The sequence below is a fragment of the Rattus norvegicus genome, chromosome Y, assembly GCF_036323735.1.
Source record: "Rattus norvegicus strain BN/NHsdMcwi chromosome Y, GRCr8, whole genome shotgun sequence".
NCBI classification, from domain to species: domain Eukaryota; kingdom Metazoa; phylum Chordata; class Mammalia; order Rodentia; family Muridae; genus Rattus; species Rattus norvegicus.
In genome coordinates this window covers 27598088-27617324 of record NC_086040.1, presented here as the reverse complement: position 1 = coordinate 27617324, position 19237 = coordinate 27598088, and positions in this window count along the sequence as shown.

Below are 19237 nucleotides of genomic sequence, written 5' to 3'. Positions count from 1 at the left end.
AGATTATCTCTAGTGTTACTTTGTTCTGCTATTTCTGACAGTGGCTAGACTGTCCTATAAGCCTGTGTGTCAGGAGTGCTGTATACCTGTTTTCCTCTCTTTCAGTCAGTTATGGGGACAGAGTGTTCTGCTTTCGGGCGTGCAGTTTTTCCTCTCTACAGGTCTTCAGCTGTTCCTGTGGGCCTGTGTCTTGAGTTCACCAGGCAGCTTTCTTGCAGCAGAAAATTTGGTCTTACCTGTGGTCCCGAGGCTCAGGTTTGCTCGTGGGGTGCTGTCCAGGGGCTCTTTGCAGCGGCGGCAACCAGGAAGACCTGTGCCGCCCCTTCCGGGAGCTTCAGTGCACCAGGGTTCCAGATGGTCTTTGGCTTTTTCCTCTGGCGTCCGAGATGTGTGTGCAGGGAGCAGTCTCTTCTGGTTTCCCAGGCCTGTCTGCCTCTCTGAAGGTTTAGCTCTCCCTCCCACGGGATTTGGGTGCAGAGAACTGTTTATACGGTCTGTTTCCTTCAGGGTCTGGCGGTGTCTCCGGCAGGGGTCCTGCCACTCCTGGGCCCTCCCCCACGGGAGCCCAGAGGCCTTATACAGTTTCCTCTTGGGCCAGGGATGTGGGCAGGGGTGAGCAGTGTTGGTGGTCTCTTCCGCTCTGCAGCCTCAGGAGTGCCCACCTGACCAGGCGGTTGGGTCTCTCTCTCACCGGGTCTGGGAGCAGAGAGCTGCTGCGGGCCGGGATCCGCGGGTGTGGGACTTCCGGTAAACACAGAACGTGCCCGGTTCTAGAGAAATTCTGCTTCCGTGTGTCCCAAGCTCACCAGGCAGCTTTCTTGCAGCAGACAATTTGGTCTTACCTGTGGTCCCGAGGCTCAAGTTCGCTCGTGGGGTGCTGCCCAGGGGCTCTCTGCAGCGGCAGCAACCAGGAAGACCTGTGCCGCCCCTTCCGGGAGCTTCAGTGCACCAGGGTTCCAGATGGTCTTTGGCTTTTTCCTCTGGCGTCCGAGATGTGTGTGCAGGGAGCAGTCTCTTCTGGTTTCCCAGGCCTGTCTGCCTCTCTGAAGGTTTAGCTCTCCCTCCCACGGGATTTGGGTGCAGAGAACTGTTTATCCGGTCTGTTTCCTTCAGGGTCCGGCGGTGTCTGTGGCAGGGGTCCTGCCGCTCCTGGGCCCTCCCCCACGGGAGCCCAGAGGCCTTATACAGTTTCCTCTTGGGCCAGGGATGTGGGCAGGGGTGAGCAGTGTTGGTGGTCTCTTCTGCTCTGCAGCCTCAGGAGTGCCCACCTGACCAGGCGGTTGGGTCTCTCTCGAGGAAGGTCTTAATGTACCGTGTATACGTGTAGAAATACTGACTGTGACGTCAGAATGTGGTGTAGGTATTAGAGCGACCTCAGAAGATGTGACCTCTCCTAGACCATCATGGACATATGTGAGAGGGCTGAGAGCCTCATGAGCAGATAACGATGTTTCTAGATATTGTTGTGTAATTGAGGAAGTTCCAAAAAAATTTCTTCTGCTGGAGAAGTGGAAACAGACTTTCGTGTAGAAGTGTTAGGTTCCATAGCCTGCTTGATAGGCAAAACAGGTTCCAAGGCCCCTTCAGAATATAAGGTAAAATCCAAAGTCTTTGATATATTTTGCAGATGTTCTGGGCCAGCTTGTGGGTATAAAGAAGGACTGGAAACCCCTTGTTCATATTTGAAAGAGTGTGTAGCATCTTCTGTATTTGGGGAAGATGGCTGATCTTGAGGAGATAAGGAAGGTCCTATAGCCCCCTGTGAAGTTTGCAGAGGTTGTATGCATTCTTTTGCCCAAATGGAAAAGAAGGAATCCCTTTCGTCAGTTATCAAGGATGCTGCAAACACTGGTGTTTGCATATCATGTTCCCCCACTCCTCGTTAAAATATGGTTGAATCCATAACCTTCTCTAAGATAGAAAATGTCCTGCAACATCTTTTTTTATTTGTGTCACATCCACAAGTCATTTCTAAAGATGTGGCTGTGGGTAGATATCCTTTTGTAGATGTTTCTTGTCCCACAATCTCTTTATGAGGTAGAGTACTACTCAGAAAATCCTGCTCAGTTTTGGGAAATTCTAGCATCTCTGATGTATATGTGGAAAATTTTGGAGCATCTCCTTTCAGGTCAGAATGACCTAGAGTTCTCTGACGAGGTAGGGGGTCTTTTATCTTCTCTGTACATTGTATAAATATGGACAGTGCATGGCTCATTGACTGTGTGTTTAGATAAACTTGTCTCGTTTTGGGCCTGATGACAAGTCAAGAAGGTCCTTTTCAATTTTAGAGGATATTTGAATAATGTTCTGTATAGGGACATTGGATGTACTGGGGGAGATGGAGAGTGTGCTAATCATATTTTTTATGTACAGAATGCACAAGAGTCCCTTGGGTGGACTCAGAATTTTCTACCACATCTTCCTTTGGTATAGAACTCTCAAGAGCACCTTCTGAAGCTGGCAATGGTCCTTGATCTAAAGGTGTACATGCAGAAAATTTTGTCTCTGCCAGGGCTGGTATGTGTGTTATGAGGTTCACTTGGGGATTTGTGACTGTATTTTGTCCCTCTTGGAACATAAGTGATGATTTAAGCACATTTTTTAATAGTGGAGTACTTGGAAGGTCCTCTAGATTTAATAGGGAAGTTCTGAAATCCCCTTTGTCAGCAGAATCAGGTTTCAAACTCATTTTACCCAAAGCAGATTGCATAACGCACTTTGTTGGAGATGGGGGACACATTTGACTGTCTTCGTGAGTGGACATAGCTCTCTGCCCTACTTTGGCAGCTGGTGAAGGTAATACAGTCTCATGTGGAGAGGGGGCAGGACTTAATCCATTTGTGGATTATGAGAAATCACTGAGATTACCTTTAAGATAGGAAGTTTTGCAATCATCTTTGTATTATGGGGCCTGTTGTACCTCCCCTTGACGAGAGTTGTCTTCTTCACCACATTTGGAGGATAAGTGCAAAGACTGGAGACCTGTAGGATAGGGAATGAACATTTGAAACTCCTTTGGGAACTCTGTGGGACAAAGAAATGATCACTAGCCTGAAGATGCAGAAATGAATGCACACACCTATGGTCACTTTGTCTTTGACAAAGGTGCTAAAATTATGAAATGGAAAAAAGACAGAATTTTCAAGAAATTATGGTTCAACTGGATTTCAGGACATAGAAGAATCAATTATGTAAATAAACTCCTGGGGGGGAAATAAATGATCATCTTTATAGATGCTGATAAAATATTTTGAAAAATCAATATTTCTTCATGTTAATTGTCTTGGAAAATATTAGGAATTCAATGCCCATACTTAAACATAGTAATAGAAATTACATAAAAAAAGTTGCCAACAACAAACTTACTGAAGAGAGACTTGAAGCACTACCACAAATATCATGAACTAGAAAATTTTGCCCAATATCTACTTACCCCATCAATATAGTACTGGAAGTCTTATCCACAAAAATTAGACAAAAACATGTAGGAAAACGGAAAAATTTAGAAAGCAAGAACTTAAAATATCATGATTTAAGATGATGTGATTGTATATTTTAGACCCCAAAATTCCACCAGGGTACTCGTTCATCTGATAAACAACTTCAGCAAAGTGGCTGGATGTAAACTTAACTCAAACAAATCAATAGCATTCTATTTCAAGGATAAACAGTTTGAGGAGAAAATAAGGAAATGACAGCCTTCAAAATAGTCACAAATAATAAAAAATACCTCATCTTGACTCTAAACAAGCAAGTGAAAGCTCTGTATGACAGGAATTTCAAGTCTCTGAAGAAAAATTTTGAAGAAGATCTCAGAAGATGGAAAAAATTCCCATGCTCTTGCATTTGCAGGGTTAATATTATAAAAGTGGCTATCTTGCCAAAAGTTATCAACAGATTCAAGGCAATCACCATCAAAATTCCAACTCAATTCTTCAAAGAGTTAGAAGGAGCAATTTGAAAATTCAGTTGGAATAACAAGAACCCCATGATAGAGAAAAAGTTCTTCAACAATATAAGAACTTCTGGGGTAATCACTATTGATGACTTCAAGCTGTATTACAGAACAATAATGATAAAATTGAACGGAATGGTAAAGGGACAGTCAGGTAGATCAATGTAATATAATTGAAGGCCCAGAAATGAAGGCACACACCTATGGCCACTTGATGTTTGACAATGAACCGAAACCAACCAATGGAACGATAAAATTGTCCACAAACGGTTCTCATTCGACTGGAGGTTAGCATATAGAAGAATGGAAATCAAACAATTCTTATCACCCTGTACAAAGATCAAGTCGAAGTGGATCAAGTATCTCCACAAGAAACATATAATCTAAAACTAATAGAAGAAAAAGTGGGGAAATTTACTGAACATAACACCAATGTCTTTGCTCCAAGATCAAGAATTGACAAATGGGACTTCATAAAGCTTTTGAAAATCATAGGGCACTGGAATTTGGAAAAAGGTAATAAAATAGGTTAAGAAAAGATCTTTGCCAAGCTTCCATCTGATAGAGGACTAAAATCTATCTATAAAAGTCTCAAGGAGTTAGACTCCAGAATATCAAATAGTCCTTTCAAAAATGGTGAATAGCACTAAACAAAGAATTCTCTACTGAGGAATATCAACATCCTTAGCCATCAGGTAAATGCAAATCAACAAATTCTGAGGTTACACAGCACACCACTCAGAATGGTAAGATAAGAAATTCACAACAGATTCTGAAAAGGAGGTGGAGAAAGAGGAACTTTCCTCCTTTTTTGGTCAGATTGCAAGTTGGTATATCCATTCTGGAAATCAGTCTTGTAATTTTACAAGCTGGCAATACTGAGACCTCAGGGAAGGAAAGATTGACACTTCTGCCCACCTGTGCCCACATCCCTAGCCCAAGAAGAAACTGCATAATGCCTCTGGACACATGAATATAGGAGCAGTTAAGCTGAAGGAGCCCTGTAGTCCAAACTGCACCTACTACCAATTCTCATGTGGGGTGGGGAAGACTTAGACTGTCTGAGAGGCAGAAACTCCTCAGAACTCTGCTCACATTCCTGACTCAAAAAAAAAAAAAAAAAAAACCACCTAGCTCCATCTGGGCATCCTGCGCATAGGGACCTACGTGCAGTAGGGGCAGGACCTTTCTCGCTGAGGCTCTCATAGTGAGCTGAAAGTCAGCCTGAGAAGCAACTTCAGGCCTCAGACCAGAAGTGTATCCAACTTTTTTCCTCTAAGTGACCTGAGTGGTGGACTCAGGACAAGCAAAGAAACAACATCTCTGGTACCAGGCACTTCCAGTTCCTAGCAAGCTCCTGAACCTTGCTGATCCCAGCCCAGAGCTCCCTGCTCCTAAACACTGTGGGAGAGAGATGAACACCCAGGAGTGTGGGCAATACTGAGCCTAGAAGGCACAGAGACTGCCATGTCTGCCCACCCATACTCTCATCTCTGGCCCTTGAAAAAACTCCATAGTGCCTCTGGACCCAGGAATATAGGAGGAGTAAAACTGCAGGAGCAGTTCTAGACTGTGAACTGGTCAAACACCTCCCTGCTCACAAATCCTAAGGGTGGGTGAACTAGATCTTCAGAGGAGCAGATACTCCTGGGAAACCAGAGGAGACTACTTTCTGCCAAGATTCCTGACTAAAGAGGAAAACACCTTGGGCCTTCTGTGTCATCTACCGCCACAGAAGGACCTAGGAGAAGTATGGGAAGTTCTTTCTGGCTCCTGCCCACAGGGAGAGATGAAAGCCAGTACACAGGAGCAATTGGACGCATGAGAGCAGAATACTCTGTTCCCATGACTGGGGAAAAAAAAAACAAGTAAAACAGGTCTACAGCAGTCCTGACACATGAATCTACAGGATGGTCAAGCCACTGACAGAAAAAGCAAGACAAGCAAATTCCAAAGACAACCTGATGGCTAGAGGGAAGCACAGGAAATCAAACAACATAAATCAACACTACTTGGGTTCATCAGAGCCCAAATCTCCCACCAAAGCAAACACTGGATATCTAAACACACCAGAAAAGCAAGATCTAGATTTAAGTTCACATTTTATCATGACGATGGAGGATTTTAAGAAGGTCATAAATAACTCCCTTAAGAGAATACAGGATAACAGAAAATACAGAAGTAAACAGGTGGAATCCCAAAAAGAAGGAACACAAATACCTTAAAGAACTACTGGAAAAACAACAAAAAAAGGAGAAGGAAATGAATAAAAGCATCCAGGAGTTAAAAATGGAAATAGAAACAATAAAGAAATCACAAAGGAAGACAACCCTGGAGTTGGAAAACCTAGGAAAGAGACCAGGAGTCATAGATGTGAGAATCACCAACAGGATAAAAGAGATAGAAGACATAACCTAGTGAGCAGAAGTTTCCATAGAAAACATTGAGACAACTGTGAAAGATAATGTAAAACAGAAAAAGCTCCTAGCCCAAAACATACAGGAAATCGAGGACACAATGAGAAGATCAAACCTAAAGATAACAGGTACAGAAGAGAGTGAAGACTGCCAACGTCAATGGACAGTAATACCTCCAAAAAAATTAAGGAAGAAATCTTCCCTAATCTAAAGAAAGAAATGCCCATAAACATACACAAAGCCTACAGAACTCCAAATAGATTGGACCAGAAAATGATATCCTCCCATCCCATAATAGTCAAAACACCAAATGCACAAAACAAATAAAAATATTAAAGGCAGTAAGGGGAAGATTAAATTACATATAAAGGCAAATCTATAAGAATTACACCAGAATTCTCACCAGAGACTATGAAAGCCAGAAGATCCTGGACAGATGACATAAAGACACTAAGATAACACAAACGACAGCCCAGGCAACTGTATCCAGCAAAACTCTCAATTAAAATAGATGAAGAAACCAAGATATTCAATGACAAAACCAAATTTACACAATATTTTTCTACATATCCAGTAATACAAAGGACACTCACTGGCATGCCCCAACACATAGAGGCAAGTAAAATCATAGATAAAGCAAGAATTAATTTTCACAACAAATCAAAGAGAACCACACAATCCTAAAGTAACCACCATTTATGTAATTAAGAGAAAGTGGCCATCACTATTCATTAATATCTCTCAACTTCAATGGACTCAATTCCCCACAGAAAAGACACAGACTGACAAACTGGATACACAATGAGGATCCAGCGTTTTGAACTACAGGAAGCACACTTCAGAGACAAAGACAGACACTACCTCAGCAAAAAAGGCTGGAAAAATAAATTCCAAGCAAATGGTCTGAAGAATCAAGCTTGAGTAGCCATTCTAAAATCATATAGAATCTACTTTCAACCAAAAGAGATCAAAAAGCTTAAGGAAGGACATCTCATATTCACCAAAGCAAAAATCCACCAAGATGAACTAGAAATTATAAATATCTATGCTCCAAATACATGAAAGAAACCTTACTAAACCTCAAAAAAAAACATATTGCATCGAAAATAATAATCCAGGAGATTTAATCTCACTACTCCCATCACTAGACAGATAACAGAAACAGAAATTAAACAGAGACATATACAGACTAACAGAAGTTATAAACCAAATGGACTTAACAGATATTTTACAATATTCTATCATAAAACAAAAGGACAACTTCTTCTCACCACTTCATGGCACTTTCTCCAAAATTGATCATATAATCAGTCATAAAGCAAGCCTCAAAGGATACAGAAAAATAGAAATAATCCAATGCACCCTATCAGACCTCCATGGGCTAAGGCTCTTCTTCAATAACAATTAGGAAAGAACTACTCACATAAACATGGAAGTTGAACAATGCTCTACTCAATGATAACTTTGTCAAGGAAGAAATGAAGAAAGAAACTAAAGATTTCATAGAATGTAATGAAAATGAAGGTACAATATACCCAAACTTTTGAGAAAAAATGAAAGCTGTGCTAAAAGGAAAACTCATAGCTGTGAGTGTCTGTATAAAGAAACAGGAGAGAGCATATGTCACCAGCTTGAGAGCACACCTAAAATCTCTAGAACAAAAAGAAGCAAATACACCCAGGAATAGTAGAAGGCAGGAAATAATCAAACTTATGGCTAAAATCAACCAAGTAGAACAAAATGGACTATACAAAGAATGAACAGAACCAAAAGATGGTTCTTTGAGAAAATCAACAGGATACATAAACCCTTAGCCAGACTAACAAGAGGGCACACAGGGTGTGTCCAAATTAACAAAAAAAGAATTGAAAAGGGAGACATAAATACAGAATCAGAGAAAATTAAAAAAGTAATCAGATCATCCTACAAAAGCCTATAATCAACAAAACTTGAACATTTGGAGAAAAATGACAATATTCTAGAGTAATGCCAGGTACCAAAGCTAAGTCAGGAACAGAAAAAAATGTTTAAACAACCAATAACTGCTAAGGAAATACAACCAATCATTAAAAACCTCCCTAACAAAAAGAGTCAAGGATCAGATGGGTTTTGTGCAAAAATCTATCCAGAATTCATAGAAATTTTCATACCAATACTGTCCAAACTATTCCACAAAATTGAAACAGATGGAGCACTACTGAATTCCTTTTGTGAAGCCACAATTACTCTAATTCCTAAGCCACAAAATGACCCAACAAAAAAAGAGAACTTCAGTCCATTTTCCCTTATGAATATCGATGCAAAAATACTCGATAAAAGACTTGCAAAAAAAAGTCAAAGAACACATCAAAACAATCATCCCTCATGATCAAGTCGGTTTTATCCCAGGCATGCAGGGATGGTTTTGTATGTGGAAATCTTCAACCTAATCCATTATATAATCACACTCAAAGATAAAAACCCAATGATCCTTTCATTAGATGCTGAGAATGCATTTGACAAAATTCAACACCCATCATGACAAAAGACATGGAAAGTACAGGAATTTAAGGCCCATACCTAAACATATACAGCTAATCCATAGCTAACATTAAACTAAGTAGAGAGAAACTTAAAACAATCACATTGAAATCAGGGACTAGACAAGGCTGCCCACTCTCTCACAACTTATTCAATATAGTTCTAGACATCTTAGCCAGAGCAAGTAGACACTGAAGGGGGTCAAAGGGATATAGATTGGAAAAAAAGAAGTCAAAATAGTACTGTTTGTAGTTGATATGATAGTATACTTAGTGACCTCAAAAAGTCCACAAGAGAATTAATGAGCCTGATAAACAATTTCAGCAAAGTGGCTGGGTATAAAAATAACTCTGCAGAAAAGCTAAGCAAGCAGAGGAAGAAACTAGGGATATGACACCCTTCACAATACCCCCCAAATAATATAAAATATCTCAGGGTTACTTTATACAAGCAAGTAAAAGATATAAGCATATGAGCAGAACCTCAAGTCTCTGAACAAACTGAAGCATACTTCAGAAGGTGGAAAGATCTCCCATGTCCATGGACTGGCAGAAATAATACAGTAAAAATGACCATTATACCAAAAGCAACCTACAGATTCTTTCCAATCCCCATCAAAATTCCAATCCAATTCTTCATAGAGTTAGAGAAAAAAATTAATAAATTCATCTGGAATAAGAAAAAACACATAATAGCTAAAACTGTCCTCAAAAATAAAATTACTTCCCTGGGAACCACTATCCATGAACTCGAGCAGTATTACAGAGCAACAGTGATAAAAACTGTATGGCATTAAGACAGAGGTAGGCAAATAAACCAGTGGAATAGAATTGAAGACCCAAAAATCAACCCATACACCCATGGTCACTTATTTTGTGAGAAAGGAGCCAAAACCATCAATGGAAAAAAAGATAGCATGTTTATAGAGTGGTGCTGATTCAACTGGGGGTCAACATGTAGAAGAATGCAGATCGAACCAGTGTTACTACACTGTAGAAAGCTTAAGTCCATCTGGATTAAATACATCCATTTCATCACAGATATACTCAAACCAATAGAAGAAAACGTGGGGAAGCATCTCGAACACATGGGTACTGAATATAATTTCCTGAACAAAACACCAAAGACTCATGCTTAAGATCAAGAATCGACAAATGTGATCTCATAAAACTGCAAAGCTTCTGTAAGGCATAGGACACTGCTGTTAGGACAAAACGGCAACCAACAGATTGGAAAAAAGATCTTTACCAATCCTACAACAGATAGAGGACTTACATCCAAAATATACAAAGAAACCATGAAGTTAGACTGTATGAGAAAAATAACCCTATTGAAAAATGGGGTTCAGAGCAAAACAAAGAATTCACAGCTGAAGAATATCGAATGGCAGGGAAATACCTAAAGAAATGTATAATCTTTAGTCCATAAGGGAAATGCAAATCAAAACAACCCTCAGATTTCACCTCACACCACTCAGAATGGATATGATCAAAAACTCAGGTGACTGCAAATGTGGCAAGGATGTGTAAAGAGATGAACACACCTCTATTGTTGGTGGGATTGGAGACTGGAACAATAATTCTGGAAATCAGTGTGGAGTTTCCTCAGAAAATTGGACATTGAGATATCTGAAGACCCAGCTACACCTTTCTTGGCCATATACCCAAAAGATGCCCCAACATTTAACAAAGACACATGCTCGACTATGTTCATAGCAGCCTTATTTATAATAGCCAGAAGCTGGAAAGAAATCAAATGCTCTTAAACAGAGGAATGGACACAGATATATGGTACATCCTCACAATGGAGTGTCATTAAGAGATACCAAGTTAATATCAATGGAGAAAATAAAACTTTACTGGCTCTTTATCTGACGTATGGATCATATCTTTTAGACACAAAATACCTTATGCTTCATAAATAAAGTAATGCAATTAAATACGCTATATATTTGAATAAATGCTTAAAATAATGGCACAGTAATTATCAAAAATTACATGAAAAATACTAAACCCACAAATCATTGCTGAAGTACAATTACAAATAACAGTGTTTGTATAGTGTTGCTGGAACAAAGAACCCTGGTATAAGTTTGTTGGGTCTAAAATTTAATATAGTTATTAAAGAAATTAATATAAACCTGAAAACTGAAATTATTTGTGATCCAATAGTACCACTTTTGGAATATCTACCTGAAGGAATCTGTCTACTCCAGTTTTAATTCCATGAATGTCTTTACCTTCTAGCTCTTCACAATATCCATGTTACAAAATTGGAAAAATAAATTATATAGGCACTAGACCTTTATTTAACCAACAAAAGAGCAACATTATATCATTGGCATGGATATTGATGAAAATAGATATCATTGTGCCAGTTGAAAATTCAGAAGTATGAAGACAATTATCTAAATCTTATTAAAGTGGCCAACTGCTGTTTGTTTGACTTTGAAGCCTCTTCTATAGAAGGAAAGTCAGATGTCATGTTATTATCATGGTCACATTTTTCCCATGGTTCACATGGCCATAGAGAGGATTCTACTATTCCTGTTTTGCTAAATATCCATGTTGTCAAACTGCCTTCCAATTCTTATTGTTTTTGTCCATACATTACTGCTTTTATGAGCTCTGGTCAGAGAAATGAGTAGGTGTACTGTGCAGCAATTACTGTAGATTTGTGTAACTGGTATAAGTGCTAAGAAAGTGAGAAGAAGGGAGCTGAGTATAAGGCTAGGGAAACATTGCAGAAAAGGAGAAGGCAGAATTTGAGGAACGAGAAGATGAAATTGTCCCATCTAGACATGACACAGTTATTGGACCTATGGGCTCACTGCATCTACAGTCATATGACAAAGTCCTGTACATAATTAAGACAATCGATTAGGGAAGATCCAAGCAGGCAGTACTCAGTGAACCAATGGATTATAAAGAAAATAAAACAGGAAAACATAAAGAACATGAAGCTGAAAAGGGAATGTATCCAGAGAGTGTAGAACCAAGTTAAGGATCGGTGTGATCAAGGTACATTGTATACATGTATGAGGAATAAATAAAAATTCTAAAATAAAAAAATTTCTGAAAATATATTAATGATTTCTATATCCTATGGAAGTCATTTTTCTCAAAAATAGAATAGAGTATCCTAACTTTTTGTAAGTTGCAGAAAATTCAGTGAAAAAATTTAGTTACCTTAGTTCAGTGAATGCTGTCTGCATTATGGAAATATCAAACTGAGGCTCATTAATCTGTACAGTTAACTTATATCACCTGTTCAAATAAAATAAAATGAAAAAAACTGCATAATGATCCACCAAAACCAAACTGCACACTAGAGATTGAAATCCAAATCGAAAAATGTCCTGTTCTTAACCTCAACAATTTTACTCTTTGAAACTCCAAATTCTTATGAATATAAAAGTTCTAACCTGATACTCAGCATATATTATGGTGTCTCTGTGACTTATTTGGTAAGACTTTTAGGGTGGCACATTGCCATCAATTATGTCATTCATTTTTAAAATCCTAGGACAACAAGAAATAAAATCCATGGGCTTTGGTTCTGACAGCCAGGGATTGCACTCTGTACATTATCACTTTATATTAATTAGCTAAACTATGAAAGGCAATTTGCTGCCTCACAAAATTATATTGATTCATTGCTATGGTTATGACAAGGGTTTCTTTTAAAAATAGAAATAAATTTCTCATGACAAATTTTACTTTCTCTTCTGGTGTTTTGTGGGGTTTTGATGAGCTTAAACCTCTCCTTCCCAACATAGCACTGACAATAGATTATTTCTCACTGTAGATCCTAGTCACACTAAAGAAAGGAAAAACACTGAATATAGTATGTGCTTTGTACTCTGTCCCAACAGATCGTTTTTGACCACTTCTTCATCATCTTCACCACTACCACCACCACCACTACCACCACCACCACCACCACCACCACCAACACCAACACCACCATCATCAACATCATCAACACCATCATTATCTAATTTACATGAAATTGAATTTGGAATTTTGATACACCAAAGAATAAAATGAGAAGTATTGTGCTTGAAGAAGATATATTAATGAATACTAAGTCCTGTACACTCATTTTAATGTTATAAAGATATTGCAAAAGTTGCTTCAGATGATTGAATGAAATGCTAGTGCCCTATACAACAGGGTTTGGGAGTCCCTTAGTGAGAGAATGGTACTTTACAGCAAGGCCTTCATTATCAGATTTTGACTCAACAAATCTGACAACGAAGTGAAATTGTCCCAGAAATAGGATAGTGCCTCTCTAGAAACAGCTTTTATCCACTAATATGCATTTACTTCTATTTCTTAATTGTCATGTTGATATGGGCTTAGGATACATTATGTTCTATTTATTAATGATATTTTAGTATCACTTGGTTTAATTTTGAAAATTTAAAAGGAACATACCTATGCCATGATTGTATCCCATAGAACTTTTAATTTGATCTTGAAGAGTTTCTAGAAAACTGAAGTATCGAAAATGTATACCTTCCCATTCAAAACTTGTAACATCCATCATGTGAAACTCCCACTGAACCTCTGTGGATTGATGTCTCTGAAAGCATTTAAAGACTCTCCTACTGCATTATTGCAACTCTACAGAAGCTTCACTCCCATATTGGCCGTTCCAGATTGGCTGTAAATAAATCATTTGCTGTGTCTTCGAAAGGGTTTTAAATATTTTCATTAACTTTTGATGTGGAACTACTTAGGACTTTGAGAAAAGGAGACAGACAGGCCCTAGAAAGTATGTTTTCAAAATTATTTTCTTAAAATTAGACTTTCTCTTGCAATATTTTTGAATTATGATTTCCCTTCCCTCTACTACCCCATTCTTCTATGCCTCTCTAGTCATCTGTTTCTACATTCTTCTGACTCTCAGTAGAAAATAGTCATCTATGGGATAAAAATAAAATGAAAGTTAATGAACTGGAGTAGAACAAAACAAGCAGATAGAAAAGAGCCAATGCATGCTACAAGAATCAGATACAGACACAGAGACCCAGACTTCCATTCACATACTCATGAATTCCATGGAAACATAAAACCAGGAAAAAATATATACACAAAACATACAGAGAAAAAATTAATAAATAAATAAACAAATAACAAAAGGAAAAAAAAACATTCTGAAGAAAAAGTCCTAACAAGGATTTTCCAAAGATAATATTGAGTTCCCTTAGTGCTTTATATGCAGTCTACCCTTAAAATTAGTTTGGTTACCCAGTGAAATTGCCTTGGAGAAAACTAAGTTTTCATTTTCTAATGATAACCCATTGAAGATAACTTCCAGTTTAGAGAGAAGGTGAGATGCAGGGCTTGGCTTCTTTCAAGGGCTAATTAATACGTAAGGAGATCTGTGAGATGCTGTCCTCTGAGCATGATACATTTGTGGCACTCAGGAACTCACAATAGTTACATCTATCTGAACAGACTCTATACAATATTGATACTGCCTATTCAAAGGAACTAAGCGCAGTGCTGGAAATAGAAAATGATGTAGCTACGGGTGTCTTACCAGATGTTACATGTATAGCTTCATGCACATGTTCACAGAAGAGGCTCAGTTTATATCCAGGGGGTCATGAAGCAAAAAAGATAAAAGACATGCACGTTCTATGGGATTTGGTGTAAAGAGAGTATGTTGATTGGGAAAGATATTAGATTGAGAGTGTAGAGGGCTTCCATACATGTGTTGTGCAAGTGTGGAATTGTCAAAGAATAACTTGCTTTCTTAAAACTTTCAAATGTAACCACTAAGAACGGTTTGGCAGACATTCTTTCAAATCTACTCTATTTGTTTTTAAAATTGGGTCTCATAGTGTAGCTCAAATTGAACTAGAACTCCCAGTGTTCTATCTACTGCTTCCCATGCTCTTGTAGCAGGTTTACTCTACATTGACAAAATTATAGAATATGTGTAAATCTTCTGTTTATGAAGTTTGATTACATAATGCAATATTCTGTCATGTGTTTTTCTTTTAACAATATATCTTGAATACATGTGCATGGGGAATTTCTTCATGGAACATCATCCATTTAATAAATGGTAGTATACTCATTTGTTTAAATAATAACCTCATGGTGGCTTTCATATTATTTTCATTTTCATTAACTAAAGTTAGCTACACAAAATCAGCATGGACACTGACTCAGGCACTGTACTCAGTGGTGATTATTTACATTATATTTTGTATAAATTACAAAACACGTTGTTGGAATGATGTCAAGGCTGTTAAGTAATGTAATATTTGTATAAATACTGCCAATTTCCATCTCAGAGACTATAATAAATACATATAGTAATCAATTTTATGTGAAAGAACCCATAGTATACCATTCAAAATTAAATGAGACATATATTTTAAAGGGTATCAGTCTCTGACTTCTGTCATATTTTGAATAGGGGAAGTATTGACAAAGTTGAAGCAGAGGGCAACCTGTATAGGAAGACCACCAGTCTCAAATAACCCGGACCTCTGAGATCTACCAGACACTGAGCCACCAACCAGGCAGCATACACAAGCTGGTCTGATGCCCTGACACATGTATAGCAGAGGACTGACTGGTCTGGCCTAATCCTTGAGAGCCTTGAGGCCACAGGGGTTATGGTGTCTGGCAGGATTTGGGGAAAATCCTCTTGGAGTCAGGGAAGGAAGAGGTGGAATGGGATAAAGAACTCTGGGAGGAGACCAGGAGAGTGTACAATGGAAAGAATGTAAATAAATAAAATAATTTATAAATAGATTCACTTATAAATTCAAATGCTAGATTCTTTTTAACATCTACATTGCAATTCAATCATGAAGTTTAGCGTTTTATGCTTACTGAACTGTGTAAGCTTTAATCCTTAACTTCCTCTTCATACTATTTGCGAATTTTCTTTCTTATTACATTGCATCAATTCTGTTTGCATATGTAGAAGGCTTACTCTTTATAATTTGTGCAGAAAATAGATTTATGAATCTTTTTATTTTATTGATCTGTTATGTGTGAATGTCTATGTATAGATTTGTGCATATGAACACAGGTACATGGGGAGACCAGGAGCTGCTTTTGTAGATGGTCACAAGTGGCTTCATGGGTGTTGGAAACCGAACGTGTTTGCTATTAAGAACAGTAAGTACTCTTAACCACTAAGCTAATACTACAGTACTCACTCCATAATAAAATCAACCTATTTATAATTTTCTGATGTATTTCAGGGTATCATTGAACTTGAGACATCTTGCCACGTTTTAAGTGCTATGACTACATACAAGCATTATTTTTTCCAGCTTTCTTTTCTTTATCATCTTAAGATGTGTTGGATAAAATATGTTAATATTATGCACTAAATCCTTCAAATGTTTACTTACAAAACCTTGGGTTAGTGTCTGTTTCTTTCCTCTGCAATGACTATATTAATTTTACACCTTGCAGTTCTCTCTTTACACAGTCCATCTGATGTGTTTTTGCTTTCATATAGAATGAAATAAGAGCTTTTTAGTTGTTCTTTGAATAGTTAATGTACTAAGAAAATGTGTTGAATTTTCTATTTGAAGGGCAATACATTAATTTTTAAAATATTCCTAGAGTTTTGTTTTTTTTTCTTAGTATTATTGTTCTCATTAGTCTCATTATTAATATTCTGTGTAAGCTTTTATGTGTTCTGGTCATATAGTGAATATAGAAGTCTTCCAAACATATATGAGTAGGTATCTAATTTAGGTTCTTGGCTTTTCATGCCATGAAATTTTATCTGCTAAACCACCTCACTGGAACACACTCTAACACTTTAAGGTGACATATAGCTCCAGGCTGCTTTTATATATACAATGTTTTCATCATTTGGCTTTTAATAAATATTTTTGATTATTCTAATATATTTTATTTTCCATGTCCACTTAGTAACTCTAGTATGCTTTTTTTAATATTTAATTATTTTAATCATAATTATGCATTTGATACCTAGATAATGTAAAATTATCTTAGATACAATTGAATACATGCAATTAGTTACCTAAAGCATGAAGCTTGGTACATAATTTTGTTCATTATTACTATGCATTTGCATAAAACAGGATATTTCAAAGTCACAATCCTGATGCCAATCTTACACAGTATGACAGCTAATAACTATCTGTGATTTTTAATCACTTAAAAGGATTTAGGATTATATTGTTAAATCTTATTTCCCCAACATCAAGTAAATAGATTTTATTTTGCTTCAATTAAGTAAATGTGCTATAGCAGGAAAATTTAATTTCCTTTTATTAGTTAAGACTAAATTTAACTTTTACATCCTCCTGCCTATCAGAAAGTCAATATTCTATTACAGGAAGATGTGCCAGGCACTGGTCGAATTTCTAGTATAACCTGTAATTACAATCATCAGTCTTGTCAGTTTTAAGTGATTGTTCACAACATGCCTGGAGAACACAATGATCAACATGGCAGAATATCCACGATGGCAGGGCAGTGGCATAAATAGCTTGGTAATAGCAAAAAAACTCTCTAATTTTGCTTAAGTCCTGTTCAATGAACATGGATGGTACTGGTAATTTACCCATGTGTAGAAGGCTATTGAAGCTGTGGTTATGAGGTAGAATGAAAAGCCCCTTACTTACTTAAGCAAGTATCTTACCTAACAACAATCAAAGCCATGTGTCTTTATATACAGAATTAATTACAGTCTCTGCAACAAAGATCACAGGAAAAACCCCAGCCATTCAAACTGCAGGTTAGCAATTTCAAGTCCAGTCTCAATGGCTCTATCTACAAAATGTCACTTGATTCAAGGCTGAGAAACATTACAGAGGAGGGTGCGAGAAGATTGTAAAAGACTAAAGAGTACTATGAGATGGGTTCTCAAAGTAACACCAGAAATTACACTTATAATGTCTCACTAACATGACTGCCTATACAACAGCTGAGGAAGAGAGGGAATGGGGAAGAATTAAAGTTTAGTTTTCTTTCTGTTTCAACTCCTCCTCCTCCTCCTCCTCCTCCTCCACCTCCTCCCTCTTCTTCTTCTTCTTCTTCCTCTTCCTCTCTCTCTCTCTCTCTCTCTCTCTCTCTCTCTCTCTCTCTCTCTCCCCCTTATTGGTCTTAACCTTTGTACATGGTCATAAGAATGGGATATTTTTCGGTCCCCAGCTTCGAAAAAAAGAACCAAAAAAAAAAAAAAAAAGAATGGGATATTTTCCCTTCTTCTACACGCTGGCTTCCAGTAGAACAAGCCCTATTTTTGAAAAATGCTATGTTTCTTCCTTTGATGATTTTATCTCCTTTGCCAAAGATCAACTGATAGGTGTGTGGGTTCATTTCTGGGTCTTCAATTCTATTTCATTGTCGATCTCTCTGTCTCTGTACCAACACCGTGCACTTTTTATCACTGTTGCTCTGTAATACTTGTTGAATTCTGGGTTGAAGATTTCCCCAGAAGTTCTATTATTGTTGAAGATAGTTTTCACTTTCCTGGCTTTTTCTTAATCCAAATGAATTTTAACATTGTTTCTTCTATCTCTATTAAAGAATTCAGTTGGATTTTTGATGGAGATTGCATTGAATGTGTAGTTTGCTTTTGGCACAATGGTCACCTTTACTATATTACTACTGTCAATCCATGAGCATGGAAGCTCTTTCTATCTTCTGAGACCTTCTTCAATTTCTTTCTTCAGATACTTGAACTTCTTGCATACAGATCATTCATTATCTTGGTTAAATTCACACCAAGATATTTTATATTATTTTGGACTATTGTGAAGTTTGTGAAATCACTATTTTCTTTAACAGCCTGTCTATGGATACATTGAGGAGAGGAAGGCTCCTGGTATGTTTGAGTTAATTTTATACCCTGACATTATTCTGAAGTTGTTTATCAGGTTAAAAAGTTCTCTGGTGGAACTTTTGGGATCACTTAATTATACTATCATATCGAGAGAGAGACCCAACCGCCTGGTCAGGTTGGCACTCTTGAGGCTGCAGAGCGGAAGAGACCACCGACTCTGCTCACCGCTGCCCACATCCCTGGCCCAAGAGGAAAGTGTATAAGGCCTCTGGGCTCCCGTGGGGGAGGGCCCAGGAGCGGCAGGACACCTGTCTGAGACACCGCCTGAACCTGAAAGAAACAGACCGGATAAACAGTTCTCTGCACCCAAATCCCGTGGGAGGGAGAGCTAAACCTTCAGAGAGGCAGACAAGCCTGGGAAACCAGAAGAGACTGCTCCCTGCACACACATCTCGGATGCCAGAGGAAAAAGCCAAAGACCATCTGGAACCCTGGTGCACTGAAGCTCCCGGAAGGGGCGGCACAGGTCTTCCTGGTTGCT